The 18,147-nt window shown below is 37.5% G+C and overlaps 1 long non-coding RNA gene across 1 annotated transcript; it reads right to left on the bottom strand.

Moving 5' to 3' along the window:
- Window positions 1–12,410: 12,410 nt before the first annotated feature.
- On the bottom strand, window positions 12,411–17,578 carry LOC121510604. Its single transcript, XR_005991959.1, has 3 exons — window positions 17,443–17,578; window positions 15,912–16,105; window positions 12,411–12,484 (listed from the first exon to the last, which is right to left on the bottom strand). It is a non-coding gene; the product is annotated as an uncharacterized LOC121510604 (long non-coding RNA).
- Window positions 17,579–18,147: the final 569 nt, after the last annotated feature.

The following is an 18,147-nucleotide window of genomic DNA, read 5'->3' on the forward strand; positions in this document are numbered from 1 at the left end:
CATTAATCAAGATTTGAAATCTGCATTCAAATTGACAGAATAAAAATCAGTTAGCTTAATTAACAAGCTGACAGACAGTGATAAAATGGTGTGCTCAAGGTCCACATTTTCAATGTAGCAACAGTTACAGCTTCAAAAGTCAACTTTCAACAGGTGACGTCACTGAGACTACATTCATGTTAATACAGTCTCCGGTTCTAATATGGAGCCTAACTGGGAGCCAACTTCAAGTGGACCATCAAAATGCTGCTGATTTTGCAATTCTGCATTCAGATTGGTGAGTCTGGGTTTGGCGGATGCCGGGAGAACATTAGCTGACTGACTGCATTATGCCAACTGTGAAGTTTGATGGTGGGGGGATCATGCTATGGGGCTGTTTTTAAGGGTTTGGGCTAATTTTAATGCTTCAGCATACCAAGACAGTTAGGACAATGCTATGCTTCCAAATGTGTGGCAACAGTTTGGGGAAAGCCCTTTTCTACACCAACACTGACTGTGTCCCAGTGCACAAAGCAAGGACTATAAAGACATGGTTTGATGAGTTCGGTGTGGAAGAACTTGACCTCAACCCTATAAGGCACCTTTAGCATGAAGTGGAATGGAGACTGCAAGCCAGGCCTTCTTGTCCAACATCAGTGCCTGTAGTCTTCCATGCTCTACAGAATGAATGGCCACAAAATTCCCACAGAAACACTCCAAAAGCATGTGGAAAGCCTCCCAAGAAGAGTAAGGACTGTCATAGCTGCAAAAGGAGGACAGTTTACGTTGGTGTAACAGTCAGGCGACCAAATACTTTTGTCCATATAGTGCTGGTACTTACATGTGCTGTGTTTTTATCAGATTTTTGTAAACATCAAACACAGATCATAAAGAACAGCTGGTTATGATGAAATTGTGATGAAAGAGAGAGAGAAAGATTTCAGAGTGAAAAAATTCAAGAATAATTTGATCAGATACGGTTCAAGAGAGAATTTAAGGGGTAGTTTGCTAAGGAATTAATATTACATTATAGTTTAACTGGAAATCTGTGCAATGGAACTGTTTTAAAGACTATTAAAATTACTGGCTGGCCTGTTTGGAAATTAAATCAAATCAAACAGGCTCTAATAAAGATTTACAGGATGTTATAACACTCCCTTTTAAAAACTAGTAAGAAGGGATTTACTTGTTTAAAGATGCATTATTTATCCTCTTCTGATACAGCCTGATCCACTGAGACATCCACTTCTTTGTCATCTAAACTCTTGCCAAAAGACACAACCAGAAACAACAACTACTTTCTAACTACTTTCCTGTCATAATACAGCTGGAGCTTAATTTGGTGGCACACAGCAAACATCTTATTAAAGAGGAGGAGTCTGATCAACTTAATTTAATTTCCCATCTTCTGGCTTTGCTGATGTTTGTCTACATAAACTTTTCTGCTTCAGTAAATCTGCAGGCTTTCTGATAAATGCAGAAAAAAATAAATCAAAGTAATACATAAAATAAACGGAGTGAGAATCAAAATGAGCTTTACCAAGTTAAGACAATGAGGATGGGGCGTTTACATGACAATACCTTAATTAGGGCGTTGTCTAAATTAAAAAACAATGGAATCATTGGTGTGTGAGTAACTGCCCTTGATTACCAGGCATCATGCCAAAGGTTTGAAAGAAGTAAAGGGGAGGGAGGAGCTTTGCCACAGATCTTTTGATTCTCTACATTTATAACTCACCAATATAAATAGATCTCACCCAAACATCAGGGAAAATAAATTGAGACTACTCACACGAAGAAGGTTATATATGCATACATTTAACCAAAACATTGTAGCAAAGTTCCCACAGCTATCAATCAGGGATTGAAAGTGTGCAGTATTTACTCCAGGAAAGGTTTCCTCTCAGTAACACTGTGGTCTGCTGGAGTGAAAGCTCATGACAGATTAGAAGCTTGAACAGCACTGACATATGATGTCCTCCAGTCACGACCATCATCCTGCTCTCTGTCATCTTCTCTCCACTCCACTTTCCCACATACTACAACAGCAGGTCCTCAGAGTGAGAGGAGAGAAGGATTACACACTGCTTGGCATTAATCTGCAGCTGGAAATGTTCTCCTCACCACATTTTTTCTTTTGTGACAGAAAGTGTGCATGTACAGATTAGCTGATGGGGTTGTGTGCACATGTTTGATACTGTGGATGCTAGAACAGCTGATTTACAATCTGTGTGTTTCTGTGTGTGCCTGAGTGTTTCAGGGTGTGGTTCCTGTGACATGGTGCCAGCAGCAGTTATTATTGATCGTGCCAGGAGGCAGCTCCATCAGCTAGCAGCTTATTAGGATTTATAATCCCCACACCTCACACTGGGAAACACCACGTACAGTCATACAGAATGTAAAAGCTTTAACATCTGCTTATCTGTTTTTATGGCAATATAAAAATGAGATCTTTACACAAACTGTTTCATTATATCATTAAAACAAGAATCTACAAAGATAATGTCATGTTTAATGGATGCATTATATCAACACACTGACTGACGGACTATAAATACCACTTATTACAAGGACCCAGTATGTTCATGAACACTATTTTTTCAATACTGAACCAATCAAAGTCATATAGTTCAGCATGTTTCCACAGTACCAGCTGTATTTTGTAGCTGTGCTCATGACACTCAGTTGTAAATATTTCAGCTTTTAGAACCCTCACTGAACAATCAAAATCAAGATGGGGCAGAACTTCTGCTATCTTCTGCTATCATATTTGTCAATGATAGTAGCAGTAGCATCTATGTGTCAGTGTGTTTCAGAGCCACCATCAGAGACTCCACAGTGTAACATTCAAAATCTGAAAATAACATAAAGACCCAATTAGACAAAAATGTATAATTTTGTGTTTAAATTTGATAAATGTACACAAAATGCACTTCATTTATCTTGTATTATTTTATTTTTAAAAACTGCTATGTCAGTTGCGGAGTGAGAACTATCCCAATGTCTATTTATTCCAATAGGGTTCAGCCTTAGCAGTTAGCAGAAATTATTTTTAGCCATTAGTGTGTTTACAGACAATTAGACTAAGAAAGCAGCACTGTAACAAACACTGTTAAAAATGCTTCTCACTGATTGGACAAATGAAGTACAAATGTCATATCTGTGACAATATTTCAGTTAGTTTGGACATCAACCTCTACAAGTTAAGATGAACCTTACATCTCTGTGGTGCAACAAAACAATGACACAACTTCGGTTATAACTGAACAAGTGTCAACTTTCAAAACCTAGTCAATTAATCAGAGGTACAAACAGGGTCCGACGCTTTTGCCTACTTGCCCTTCAGGGCAAATGCTTCCCATATCTACTTGCCCCATCTAAATTCCTTCTTGCCCTGTCTAGGAGGTACTTTTTCTGGCTGTCAAGTGCATACATTTTGCTCACAACATACTTAGAACTGTTGACCTGTTGACGGTGGAAAGCAATACACAACCCTTCTTTAAGAAAACTGTATTTGTTAGCTGTGTTAGCCCACTGAAAATTATATTTAACTTTGTACAGATCAGTGCAATGTGAAAGCTGCTCCAGGTTGTTTTCCGAAGAAATTAAAACTCAGGAATTTCATATTCATAATACCAATAAGGTAATAATACAAACTCAGAAATATTTTTTTCGTAATTGATGAAACCAACTATTTTCAGAGGAAAATGAGGTCAGCAAAACACTGACACTAGAGAGGTGGCGGGGTCTGCTGCATATGCACCAAGTATAAAATGGTGCTTTTCTTCTGTTTTTATTTGGTTTATTCATCATGAAACTGAAGAAATTTTGCCAGCACGTGAAAATCAACCAATCAAGATTTTTCTTGTTTGATTAAAAATGTCTTCCCCAAAACTACATAGTGCCCCTTAAAAGTTCTATTCACAATTCCACCCTGTAACTGTAACAGTTACACCAGTGGTACTCAACCTTATTCTCCCAAAGAACCACATTGTCTAAAAAATACTTTAGCGAGAGCCACAATACAAACCTGGAATGTAAGGTAGATAATAGATCGGTTAATCTGTAGTTTAAATGAAATAAAACTGTGAATTGGTGGATAATTATGAGGTTAATGGGATACAAATGTCTGTATAGTGTCAGATGAAACAATATTTCACTGATTTTTATTTTATTTTTTATTTTATTTATCACTGACATCAGGCTAAAACCTTGTATCTCAATTTGTCATGATTTGAACTACTTTTTATAAATCAGTGCTATTGGTCACCCTTTACATCTGCCAGTGGGTTTAACTAATTTTAAAGCAATAAAATATGTCAAAAGATACATTTTTTTCATTCCCTGAAAAGTGATCATTTTGGAGATACCAGTCTTGGCCCTTCACCAGCGTTATGAAAGTTCCACCTGGCCTAAAGATTTTTTAAGATATCAGAATGAGCTGAGTTTGAGCTCTGAGATGCTTCACAAAGAAAATGATGAATGATGTTGGCTATTTGGGTATTTATATCTCACACTGGGGTATTTACTGGACTTCTGTGGCTTTATTAACATAAAAGAGATGCTTTCTCGTTTTTTTCACTCATTATTAATTCTTTAGATAAAGGGGGAGGGGCCTCATTTTGGTCTTTGCCCTGGGCCTCCAGATGACCAAAACCAGCCCTGCCTCACACCTGCAGCTCTCCAGACACATCGTTTCACCCTGCCTAATTTTGGAGCTCTGGTTTTATATTTCTGCTCTTTTGACAATATTTACAATCATTAGTGCATTAAGGCAAGGCAAGGCAAGTTTATTTGTATAGCACATTTCAGCAACAAGGCAATTCAAAGTGCTTCACACAGGTCATTAAAATACAGGGAAAAAGAAACACAATGAAAACATTTTAAACAAAGCATGTAAAAGGTGATTAAAAACAGTAAATAAGACATTAAAGATAAAAAAAAAACACCCACGTTTGGACAAATTTCATTAGATATTACGTTATCTCCACGTGTGATCCGTGTGTGTTATGCTCGTTGATAACGCGCGTTGGCACAGTTGTTATAAGACATGGGTGTGAGAGAGCATCGGCAGGAAGTGGCTGGAGAAAAAGTTAAAACGAGGAAATGGGAAGCTTCAAATTGAACACAAGACAGCACACCTCAATGAATGAGCTTACTGAAGAGACGCAACACCTGCGGACTTCCTCTGCGCTCTTCTCTTACACACGCTCCTCCGTCGAGCGCATACGACAGTAATAATACACGGATTTAAAATAATAAACGTTTAAATTTGGAAGTTAAATCCTGTCTTCTTCGGTGGGTAACAGATTTATTGATGTGACCTACCATGAATCTTTACTGATGACAGTGTTTACCTTTATAAAGGATTTTATATAGGGTTTTATTTTCAAATAAGCCTTAAAAGAGCCACAACTGGTCACTAAAGAGCCACATGTGGCTCGAGAGCGGCAGGTTGAGTATCACTGAGGTAGACTCTGAGCAGCTGTCTGCACGTCAGCAGACAAAAATGTAGAAGCCAGTCTTCAAGGAACCAGGCTCAATCTCCATTTCTAGTGAGAAGCACTCAGACACTGAGGTTGTGAGCCTGAGTAAAAATGCTATTAAAGGAAAAAGACCCTAAGGGGAATAAATCCTGATTCATGGAAACAGTTGAGGGTATTCCACAGGATGATGTGAAGACTGTATCATATTAAAGTTCTTTTTATCAAGATAAAGGACACCATTAAAAAACTGTATTGTGCATGTAGTCAGTGCCCAACAATTACCAGTAGATTGCACTCAGACTGACTATTGTAAGCCATTGGTTTATGTTTTTTGGCAAAATGTCGGCTTTCACATTACTCTGCTCTCCATTCTTAAGAGTTTGCATGCTGAACTGCCCATTAAATAGTGTTACTTCTTGAGGATTTCTTTATCTCTGTACACACTTGGCCTGGCTTATGGCCCGGCTATAGCTGCTGACCTGACTAATGAACATGTGCACACTCTTTTCCTGCTGTACTTTTTTTAGTGGGGGAGTTATATTTGTTGGGGATGTTGGATTTCCATATCAAAAGGAGTTTTTCTCAGCTTGCAATAATCCATTAAAGAGGCAGGCGCAGCCTCTCCAAAACAGCCGCTGTGTTTGTGATAATATGGAGAGGAAAGAGAGGAAGAGGAGAGGGGAAGAGGTTGGGATAAAAATATGACTGATTGATGAACAGAGAGAAGGAGACAAATATGTATAATTGAATTAGGAGTATTTTTCTCCTTTTTGTATATTTCTGCATTTCAGCTCTGCTAAATGTTTTTTTTTTTATATAAAGCACAGAGTGGTATTGAGTTTTCTCTTGCAAAGACACCCCAAATAAAAAAATGTCAAGCAAGGTCTCATATGTTTGATCTTTAATTATGATTAGTCCTAACAGTTAAGCCCTATACCGTGGATAAAAGGCTTCCAGAACATACCATACAGCAGTCACGGAGAGAGCCGTATGTTTGCTGTGTGTACTCCTGCCTGCAGTATAATGTGAGAGGGTGAGTAGGTTATCAGTGAAAGAAGACACTCAGTAGGTTATCTCTACTACAGTAGGTTATCTTTAAGACTGTCAACCATGATAACCAATCCATATTAAAAGGTTTACTGTTACATTGTCCTGTTAAATTATCCTGAGACGATTCAATGAGCTGCTAGAAAGTAAAATCTAAGAAAACTGGCATGAAATTGCTCATAGTTTAGTTACCAGCTTGTTATTTTAAAGGCAGATATCTATCATATGGATCATAACACATCTTGTAGCTCTAAGTAAAGGCTAAAAGACAGACATTAAGTAACTTTCCAGTCACCAGCTTATCATAAAGAGTCTTGCCCTTGTGGCAAAGACCAGACAGTGTCCTGGGATCAGGCCGTGGTCTTTTGACTGCCGTTAAATTTGTGATTAGTGTGACTTTGATCATCCAAGACAGTCAGACACATGAAGACACGCGCTGAAATCTAATTTTGTATTCAGCCCAGCAGAGGTGGAAGTGCATGGTCGGCACAGGGTCCAGGATATTCATCAGCCATGAAAATAGATGTAGAAGTACAAGTACAAGGTAAATAAGAGGTCATAACTGTCAGTTAATTAGGATTTTGATGATGATAAAAATATCTCACAGCTGGGGAGCTTAAGGTAAGTCAGAGTGTTACCAGAGATACATGAACTTCATCTGCATTTCACATAAAAAGGGATAAACATAAGTTCAGATGTTTTTGGTGTCTGGTAAAAAACCTTTGATGGTTTTAATTGTGCTGCTCATAGGATTATTAAAAACGTCATCATTTTTCATCACTGATATACACCCATATAAACTCACATTGTCGTGGAGCACATTACAGCTAGGGGTGGGAGAAAAATCGATACAGCATAGTATCGCGATATTTTGTCTGGTGATATATCGTATCATCTTGTCCACCTAGTATCGATTTTTTTCAAATTTATTGCTAATATGAACTGTAGTCCATGATGATGGAAAAATAAAATCAATTGTTTGGGCAGTTGTTTGTCCAGTGAGGTCGGCAGAGATGACAGTCATAATGCAGGAGAAAGTCAGTACAACAAACATGGTAGCACCAGGGGAAGGACATTCAAACGAAAGCAGGGCACAAATTAGATGGACATGACACATGAAGTTTGCAAGGAGTGCTAAATGAAAATAAAATACTTCAGAAAGACGGCGAACATGAAGGCAAGACTAATGCTAAATCAGCTAAACAATTAAGGAAATGGTATATATCACAATAGATCACAATATATGGTCTTGCAATACTCACTGTATTACAAAATGTTTAAAATCACAATAATATTGAAAGTATTGTGAAAATATCTTATTGTGGGGCCACTAGTGATTCCCACCCCTAATTACAGCCCTGCTACACATTTAACAGTTTGACTAGAGAAGACAATACCGTGGTGCCAACCCTCTGACAGCCATGCCCTGCCATGGCACAAAAGGATAAATGCACTGGTATAATATATGTGCACACTTTTCATTTGCCAAATTAGCCCAACAACATTAACAAGAGTTTTTTAATCACTTCTAAAGCATCTTCACTTAAAGGCAGTGGTGCTGCTGGTGGAAATGGACACATGTTCTTAAGGAATTTATTACATATATTTGCTCATTGCAAAGCACCTTCTTCATTTAAAGCAATAAGGTGGCTATGTTTTCATACCCAGGAGTACGGTATTAGTGTACTACTTCCCAATCCTACTGTCAACATTCAGTGGTTAGGCTGCAACAGCTGATTGGCGTGTGGAGGGTTGTTGTGGATGTGTAATGATCCCAAATTAATAATAATAATAATAATAATATTAATAATAATAAAAATAATAATAATAATAATGCTAAGTTTATTTAATAGAACGCAGAATAACATCAAAGACCAAAAACATAATCATTGCATAATCTTTTAAACTGTGCAGGCCTAGTCTTGGATGTCTTGACAAATTTTTGATTTCCAAAGGGACTTAACACCTGGTGCTAGGGCTGGGCAATATATCAAGTATACTCAATGTATCGCAGGTTTTGCCACGCTCAATGCTTAAAATGACTATATTGTGAACATCAAGTATAAATTACGTGAGCACAGATATGATCAGGACAGATAACGGACAAACGTAATCAAAGCTGTGAGCCTGAATGGTGGACTAGACTGCAGAGTTTAGGCCTCCAGCTGCATGCAGGTGAGTTTTGTGTAGGTTTGCTTCACTCTTAATGAGGAAAATAATCATTTTATATCAGCGATAGTAAACATAACACAGAAAACATGTCAGAATTTCTAAACACTGTAAAAGACTTAGTATTCTATGACTTATGTATTTTTGATTTATTAGTAAAAGCTTGAAGTTTTTTCAAAATGAAACAGTGCGCTAAATATGACATTGATTTTTACCCTTTCTTCATACAATTTTTGAAAAAAAATCCAACAGAATGGTCTATTTTAATCACCAAACTAGTGTCATTTAGGGCTGAATAAAACATTATACAGCTACTTAGAGGACATTGTCCATCATGATATAGCAAAAATATATATACCACGATATACATTTTACACCATATCACCCAGCCCTACTGGGTGCTGACCACATTTCTTCAGGACATTTTAACTAGTCGGAGCAGCATAACATCTGAGCAAGTTTAATCAGCCATGTCACTAGTTAAAACATCAAACTCAATTGGCTCTTAGATCCACAAGAAACACAAATGTTTGCAATGCCATGGTTTAGTCACCAACATAAACAATTAAATCTATGTGAGAAACCACTAAATGAATTAATTTCTGACACAATAGTGGGGTCAAATGTTTCACATTCACAACAGTTGTTCTGAAAACCACCTCAAAAGCCAACAGTCATCATTTTAGCCTGGCTTGGGCCGGACTGCAATCCACATGAACTAAAGAGGAGGGAGACACACATCTTTTAGAGCAAATAAAACTAAATTGCACTTGTCTGGTTCCCAGACCACTAAACATCAATTCAAGAAACAACACTATAAAACCTTCAGTGAAACAGCTTGGGCTTTGCTAATGCACATGTAAATCTGTGAAGAACTCTGCAACTCAGACATGTGTGCTACCCAGTCTGAGAGCAAAGCCACCTTCTAAGCCCATGTAGTGAAATGTCTTCTCACATCCATCATGCTAGCGATCGAAGGTCTCTGATCAATGTGTTGTGTGCAGAGGCCAGATAGGGCCTGACAGACAGCTCTACAGGGGGTTTCCATCCCTGGCTCACTGTGGGAAAAGCTCCCTTCACTGGAAATCAATCATCACATCAGATGAATGCTGAAAACCATCTTCCTATGAATCATGGAGAGCTATGCATCAATCCAATGCCGCCCTAAGTGAACAAAATAACAGTGTATGCAACTTCTATCTCATTCAAACTCACATTTCACATCGACTGGTATGTTTATCTGCAATCAATGAATGCAAGCAGATTCATTACTACCACAATCAGTTATCCTACGATAGCAGCTCTTGTTTTATTACGGTAATCTATGGATGATATGCACAGTCAAGCTCTGCACCATGAAAGTGTATTTTCAACAGTTTACAAAGCAGATTTGTTAAACTGCATTTTTAATTAAAGATCAACATTTTTGATCTCTGACCTCCTCCTGGCACTGAACTTTGTTCTCAGCTAACTCCTTATTGGCATTCACTGTCCTGTCTGATGAGATGGATGATAGTGTGGGGTGTTCTGTGCTAATGTTGTGAGAAGGCCACTGGGCCAGGAAAGGTGAAACATATTTTAACAAAAAAACACACCTCCTAAGAAATGGCATCTTTAGCGTCATTACTGTCTCTGCAGTAGGGATGGATGGATGGCCATCTAGTTTGACTTGACATGTCTCTACACTAATTCCAGTTACATCCTGAATCTTAAATGGTTCCAGAAATATTAAAGATCAAAAGGGCAATTAAAATGTGCACCCAGAGTCATCAAAAGTATGAAATACAAATTTGCCCACATTTCCGTCAAACTGTAACCAGCTTTTACAGAGCTGAATGAGGAGTCCACTTTTTAGCTATGTCCTTTCAGATAGTGTGGCACCAATGAGTGTTAAATTCAGACCTACTTTCCTCTGTAATCAGGCCAGGTCCGGACAGGTGCTCCCTGACTGATAAAGAGCTGTGAGGATGGAGGGCTCCACTTTTTACTAACGTGCAGGGAGTCATTTGGATTATTAACCAATGATAACACACAAGTGTGCATACAGGTAACCTGAATTTTTCTTTACTGAAGCTACAGCACTATGAACCCGTTATTTATAGCTTTGATAAATTGGGATTTATTTAGAAAAGAAGCTGTGGGGCAGGGACTTTAAAAAAAAAACACAAATTTAGTCCAAGCCAGTTTCCTTCATGGCCTTTTTTATATTAATATAATCCAGGACAGGGAATCCCAGGGCAACTCACAATACCATAGAATATAATACAATTGAATACAGTACAATTCAACCATAAGGTGCTAGTGATTTTCCCAGAGGCCAGTTTCCTGGTTGGTTAGACTGAAATTTAAATACAGACTAGTCAACTGCCATACTAAGAAAACAGTCGAATATTGAGCACAATTTTTCTTACAGTGTCAGTTTGAAAGTCTTTGAGTAGTCAGACTAGATATTAGAAAAGCGCAATACAAGCTCAAGTCTATTTACCATTACCATATGCCTGTTCAACCTGAGGCTCTTTGCAGTTTAAGCACAGAATCTGGCTGGAATGTGGGCCAACGTAGTAAAATATTAATAATTTGAGTAACCAACTAGTGATTCTAGTGACAACTAAGTCAACAGCCGCGATCCCAATCCGATACGATAAGATACAATAGGATTGGATAGGATAGTATAGGATAGGAAACGATACGGTATGGTACAGAACAGTGCAGTACAATACCATACCATACCATACGGTACAACACAATATGATACAGTATGATCTATGATAACATTAGTATCAGGATACAGCAATAGTATGATATTTGATATATCATTTAATAACACTTCATGTGCAATCTCACTAGATCGCCATATTCTATAGATAACATGATCAATAATTTACACCAGGTTGGAAAGATTGTATCCCATTAGTTAGGAAAACTACAGACTGCAATAGGGATACTTTGTTCCATCCCTTCAATAAATATTGAGCTACCACAAAGCAAAATCCTTATAGTATTCTATTAGCCTGCCTTATACAATTCTAAGTTAACAAACATACAGTACAAGCTGCTGCACTTTTAAACTAACATAAGTTGATCACTGCATGTGTTACAATGCCATTGTAGATTTGGAGAATATGATAAAACTGGTGCTGCTATCCTTCCCAAAATTAGAAAAATACTGACATGCAGGAAGACACATCTCTGTTCCTGCACACATTCATGATAAGCCTTAAGTTCACATGACTCACTTCCTCACAGTCAGGTAATCCACAGGGTAAACATTGTAAAGCCTGTTCACACACATCATCGCAGAGCAAACACAGATGACGTCTTTTAATTGACAGAGGCAGGTTCTGCTCTCTAGCTTCAGTGTTCTTTAAAACCAATACTGTTGTATAGAATTGTTCAGTGCATTGTTGCTTATGGAAGGCACTCCCATCAAAACTGGCTGCTTATTGTGAAAATTAATGCAGCATCCAAGGCAAACATGACAAAGGGCTTGGTATTGATTTTTGCATTTTGATTTTCCTCATGAGGGTCATGCAGTTTGATGGCTGCAAAGGCTTTTCACATGTCTCAACATACATTCACAATATACGAACCTATGGTTTTGTACATGTAGCGTGTGTAACGGGAGAAGGAGAGGAGCTTTGAGAGATAGATGAGTAATCGTCTTAATATTGGACTGTATCTAGTGGGCACGGCGTAAATGGTAGATGTGCTGAGGGGTCTTGCACTTGCCTTGCTGTTGCTGACACTGCAATGTCCAGAGGCTGCCTGATCTCTCCACTCAATCCAGGCTCACTGTGCTAAAGCTGCTGGGGAAAGCAGAGAGAGGTAGTTAAGTCAGAGAAAAAAAGTGAGCAGACTTTGTCATGATAAAGCACCTGAAACAACTCTTATTTCATAAAACAGCTACTTTTAAGATAACATGGCCTTTTCTGAAACAAGGCGATGGCTGAAAAGTGACAATTAGCACTTGTCCTTAAAATTGCTACAAACAGAAAGTTTAAGGAGGTATGGCTCTTAGCTATTAAATTAATGCAGGATTTTCCTTTTTTACTTTGAGAAAAAACAAATTCCTCTTATTCAGCTTAACACAGATGACGAAACCTAAAGAAACCTGTACTCCAGGTCAGGATTTACCTTGGAACAGCCACAGATCACTGAAATGTTAAATACAGCTGGAGGGCTATGGCAAGAAACAAGTGCCTTTGTGGTGCTCCAGTATGATTGATGGTTTGATTCAGTCAGCTGTTTCATTTAAGAAAAAAACTACTGATGCCTCTGTTATGAAAGTCAGGTTCACTTTAAAGCAAAACTGTTGCTTTACACAACAGGTAACAGCAGACTTCAGGTTATACATGTGCTGTAAACAAAGCAGGTTTTCAAAATGTTACTACAATTTAATATGATATCAGGATTGAATAATTGTATCTTAACCAAGCTTCATGTATATTGAAATTGCCTTAGGTGATTAGTTTGAAACGAGAAAGAAACATATACTAAAACATGAATACTTTAAGATTCAGACTCTATGCATTCTCTCACACATCCTCTTCCCTTGAGGACCAGTGGTCACCTGATGTATTATCACAGTTGACATTTTTTAATGAGCTGATGGTCTCAGTCACTTATTCCAAGTCTTATTTAATGTTGCATGATGTTAATATTGTAACTAGAGGTCCAACAGAACAATGTAAGCATTAATAGTATGTCAATTCTGCCACTTACACTCAGAATGATAAAAGATGTCACATAGAGATATGCTGCTCAGCTCTGCCCTCCTATTTATTACTTCTCATTTCAAATTGAAGACTCTGGTTAATAAAACTCCACTCCATTGCATGTTTTACTTAACAGTAAAGCACCATTTTTGTTTCATTTAACAGAATTTCACATAATGAGGGAGAATAGCTGTTAAAATTGGCCTCCTGGTTCAAGCTGCAAGCTACTCATAAAACATTCTTTTCCACGTTTGTTTTGTGAAATCCATCAGTGAAACAAAAATCGTGGTTTACAATTATTAAGGTCAACTTATGGAGTGCAGTTTATCTACTGAACAGACTCTGATTTCACAACAAAAAGTACGCAGCGAACTTGGATAAAGCAGAGCATGGCTTGGAAATGTCTAGTGTGGCCGCAACATTACAGTGGGTGGGAGAATCATAGTTAGTAAGCATAAATATAATATATAGAGAGATTCTTTTATATAAATGAACGAGATACTGCAACAGAGCAGTAGTTTGCAGTAGCAGCACATGCTTACTTAAGTAGCAGTTGCTGACACAACATCCAGCATTTCCACAGCTACTATTAACATGTGTCCCATTATCTTTCATGGGGATTACCAGGACAAGACTCAAGCCATTTCAATTTGGGATGCACACTATTAGCCGGCGATACAGTTAAATTCAGTTCCCTTGTGGTCGGCACCAGCAACAAGTCTGCAAAATTAATTACCAACCTTTATTTTAATCATTTAGGGCCCACAATCCCCATCAAATGCTCCATATAAACTGTCATCCAGCTGCTTGCTACATTTTTGCCCTTATTGACAACTGCCTTGATCCCACAGTTCTCTTTCATCCTATATAAATACCGCTAACTGCTATGGTATCGGTAGCATGTCGTAGGAACAATGCGGTTTAGCTCTATTTTGATCTAAAAAATGGGGATTAACTTGTCCAGAGGCTGTGTCAACAACAAAAGAGATCAAAGGCTGGTGGTGCAAGCACTGCCAACATTAGCCACATTTTGCAAACCAATATTGCGTACTTACGCTGTAGCGTTACTTGACTTTAGTCAGCTAAACGCAACAATTTTTTTTCATTTAATTGGGGAATGGGAACTTATACACCTTGCTTTGAAAACAGTTACATTTATTTGAGCTAATGCAACCACTCCACTAAAATATCTATAGTTACACAGTTTCTGTGCATGTTTGGTGCATGTCTTCCCCCACTCTCTCTCCCTGTATCTCCTGTCTCTCTTCAGCTGTCCTAAAAAAAACATAAAGGTAAAAAAGCCCCATTGATAATTGCTAAAAAATACAGTCAGTACTTTAGAGCAACTATTTAACATACTGTACCTTTAAACAGTGATATGTGATATTGATAACTAACCAGTATAATGATGTAACAGCGCTTATTCACCTTTTCAGTGTTGGCTTAAATGCTAAAATTAAGCCGTTGAACTACAGGCCAAGAACCAATATGTGATCTGTTTGCGACTCTTTGACAGTCTGTGATTCACAGTCAGTTCCACAAATAGCAAACTGGTAACAGGGCCCCATGGATAAAATAAAAGCAAATACCAGAAGTACTTAAGTACTTCCCAGATAACTTTTAAATATTATGGACTACCATTTGCACCTTTTGACCAATTTTTTTAACCCATATTTTTCACTTTAAATGCATTTTGCCACTATGAACCCATTTTTGCTACTTTTTGACCCATTTGTTGCCTCCTTTAACCCCCTTTTGCCACTTTTAACCCCAGTTTTTCCCTCTTTTCATTCATTTTTGCCCTTTTTGCCACTTTTGACCCATTTTGGGCCACTATAAACCCCCTTTTACCTTTTTAACCCAACTTTGCCATTTTTAACCCATTTTGCCAATTTTTAGCTGAGTGTTGTTCTGTTTCTGTCCATTTTTGCCACTTATTTTTTATTTAACCCCTGTTTTGCCACTTTTTTGCCCCCTTTAGTTCATTTTTTTTTTGCAACATTTTGCCATTTTTACTATTTTGCCAGTTTTAGCCCATTTTTGCTGTTTTTGCCCTAATTTTGTCATTAGGGTTATTTTTTTTTAACCATATAAGGAGAATACATATAAATACCAATGTCTAAACCAGTCCATTTCAGAGGTATCATTGGTTAGGAAACTTTAACCAAATGGCAGATTTTTTCTTTTGATTCATTTAAGAAGAAGAATGAAATTGTCAGAATAAACATATATGATATAATTACAATGACTGCAATTTCTCAGGGATCTGTAAAGCTCCATCAGTCTTGCTATGTTAATGCTTTGATGACAATGTTGACAATTAGTGCTGTTTAGTGATTCATCTGCCTTCCACAACTACAATTGTTGAGTCATGGAATAATTGAATGAGATAGCATCTGGGCCTTGCCATTTTATCCTGAGAATCAGATGATAACTTATTCCAGTGACTCAGCACCATTACGCACAATTACAGCCTGACATAACTTTGTTTCAAATGGCATAAAATGACATTTACCTGCCTAAAAGGACCATTACTGTCAGGATGGCATTCCCAGAAGATGGAGAGCTGGAGTGAGAGAGCTTTTTTTTCTCAGGGGGGCTGAGAGACTGAAACCAAAGTCAGGACTCCTGAGCGAGGTGATGACAGGAAAATGTGAGGTAGGTCTTGACATTTGGAACCAAAACAGGTAACAGACACAATGATTTAACCTAAAGGGCAAAACAAAGATTAAATATTTGTTATCATTTATAGGACATAGTAAACATGTTTTATGTAAATACAATTAATAATCTTTGTGGCTTTGGAAGACTCCTCTGTTGATGGTGCCTTATTACGTTCATTAGAGTGGCATGTGGTTTCCCCTGAGGTCCTGCCACTACATGACTATGTCTGAAGTGATGTGGTGGGAAATCTGATTATGTTAGAAGTCTGTTAACCCTCCGGCTCTAAACTTCAGTAATTATTGTCTTTGTTAATATCATCATAATGTATTCTGCTACATTATCTCCCTTTGTAGCCTCATAGAAAAGATGTTCTTTTGCTGTGCTAAGCCATCTACACAAGCCCACTCTTGCAAACAAATGGTTGAAGGCACTACACACTTTTAGTTGTGGCTTATGTAAGAACAAATCGCTGGAAGTATCTGCTGATTGCATGCAATAAAAAACCTGTTATTCTGACTTTTTTTTTTTTACTGTAATTACTGGATGAACAGCCAAAACCAGCTACTTTTTTTGTTTTACATGCTTTGTTAACTACTGAAAACAGATAAGTGTGGAGCTCTGCTTAGATGAGCTTATAATAGCACAAATACTGAACTTGATTTGGATGAAACTCCCAGCGATAGTGCATATGTAGCCATTGTAATAACAGTTTAGTGTTACAGCAAACCACTGGGAGATATTTAATGGCAAAATATTCCTACTTTAAGTTTTAATTCATTAATGGCAGTTTTCTCCCTCACCTTGCTACCCAGACTTCCCGCTGTACAACATATTAAAATAAAATGAATAAGAACAAAAATCCTGAACTTTATTGCAAATTTAACTTCAAAAGGTGTAATAAATTTACTTTTGGTTGGTTTTCTATGAATTTTTAGGTAATTTTAAGGTAATCATAATTTCTTAGAATTTCAATATAAGCTCTCCTGTCTTCATTTCATTTCTGTATTTCTCCTAGAATCAATGAAATTGAATCTGAGTTTTGTCTTGAATTAAATCAACTGTTTCACAATAAGGAGCCTAAACAACTGGAACTCAATTGTTAATTCTGTTTTAAATATTTTAATTGAACATGTTTTGCCTTATAAAACAGTCTATAAAAATGACTTTTATGTACACATAAACAGCTTATATCTTCCAATAATACATGGTTTAGTAAATTTTCAGTGCTAATACCTTTTTTGGTCGCTGTTGGTGTTTTGAATTTGTTTTTTGAGCGTAAAATTGAGACATAAAGTAGCTTCACAGTAATTAGCATAGGTTCATCCATATATAAGCAAAGACATTGGAAACCAAAAAGTATGACGACGTCTGGACTTGTTTACCTTCATGAATGTTGTTAAAGACGAAATTACTCTTCGTCGTCGTGTCCAGTTATTTGTTGAAACTTTGAAAAAGATGTCTCCAACTTTGAACCAGCCGTTGACTCTTTATTTGGTGTCAGGCAGCTTCAAATAATCTAAATCCGGCCCAAATGGAAACTGAAAGGCACGAGCGCATTTTAGCGTGACGCTACCGTTGCAGAGAGCGAGTAGGTTAGCTAAAATAGTTAGCTAGCTAGCTTAGTTACTTAGCTAGCCGGTGTATCGCCTTATGAGTTAGCTTACTCCGTCGCCGTCACCGGCTAGGTTTTGCAAGTGCAGTTTGTAGTTCTTTGGAAAGTTTTAGAAACATCTCAGCAACAATCCAGAGAAGGGGAGGAACCTCAGCTAAATTTCAAGTGTTTTTGCATAGGGTCTGAATACTTACAACAATGTATTGTTTTTAATAAATTTGCAAAAAAATTGTAAAATTGTGTTTCGCTTAGTCATGATGGGTGTAGATTGATCAGAATTATTTTTTTTACTGTAGTATCAGGCTGCAACATAACAAAATTGACAAAAATGAAGGGGGTCTGAATACTTTCTGAATGCACTCTACATAAAATTAGACAAACACTTTAAATTTGGAGCATATAGTTAAGGTTTTAGCAGCTTTTCTGATACAAGAGTCAGCTAAAATTGGAAGATACAGCTTTGATTAATTTTTAA

Source organism: Cheilinus undulatus, linkage group 6, assembly GCF_018320785.1.
Source record: "Cheilinus undulatus linkage group 6, ASM1832078v1, whole genome shotgun sequence".
NCBI classification, from domain to species: domain Eukaryota; kingdom Metazoa; phylum Chordata; class Actinopteri; order Labriformes; family Labridae; genus Cheilinus; species Cheilinus undulatus.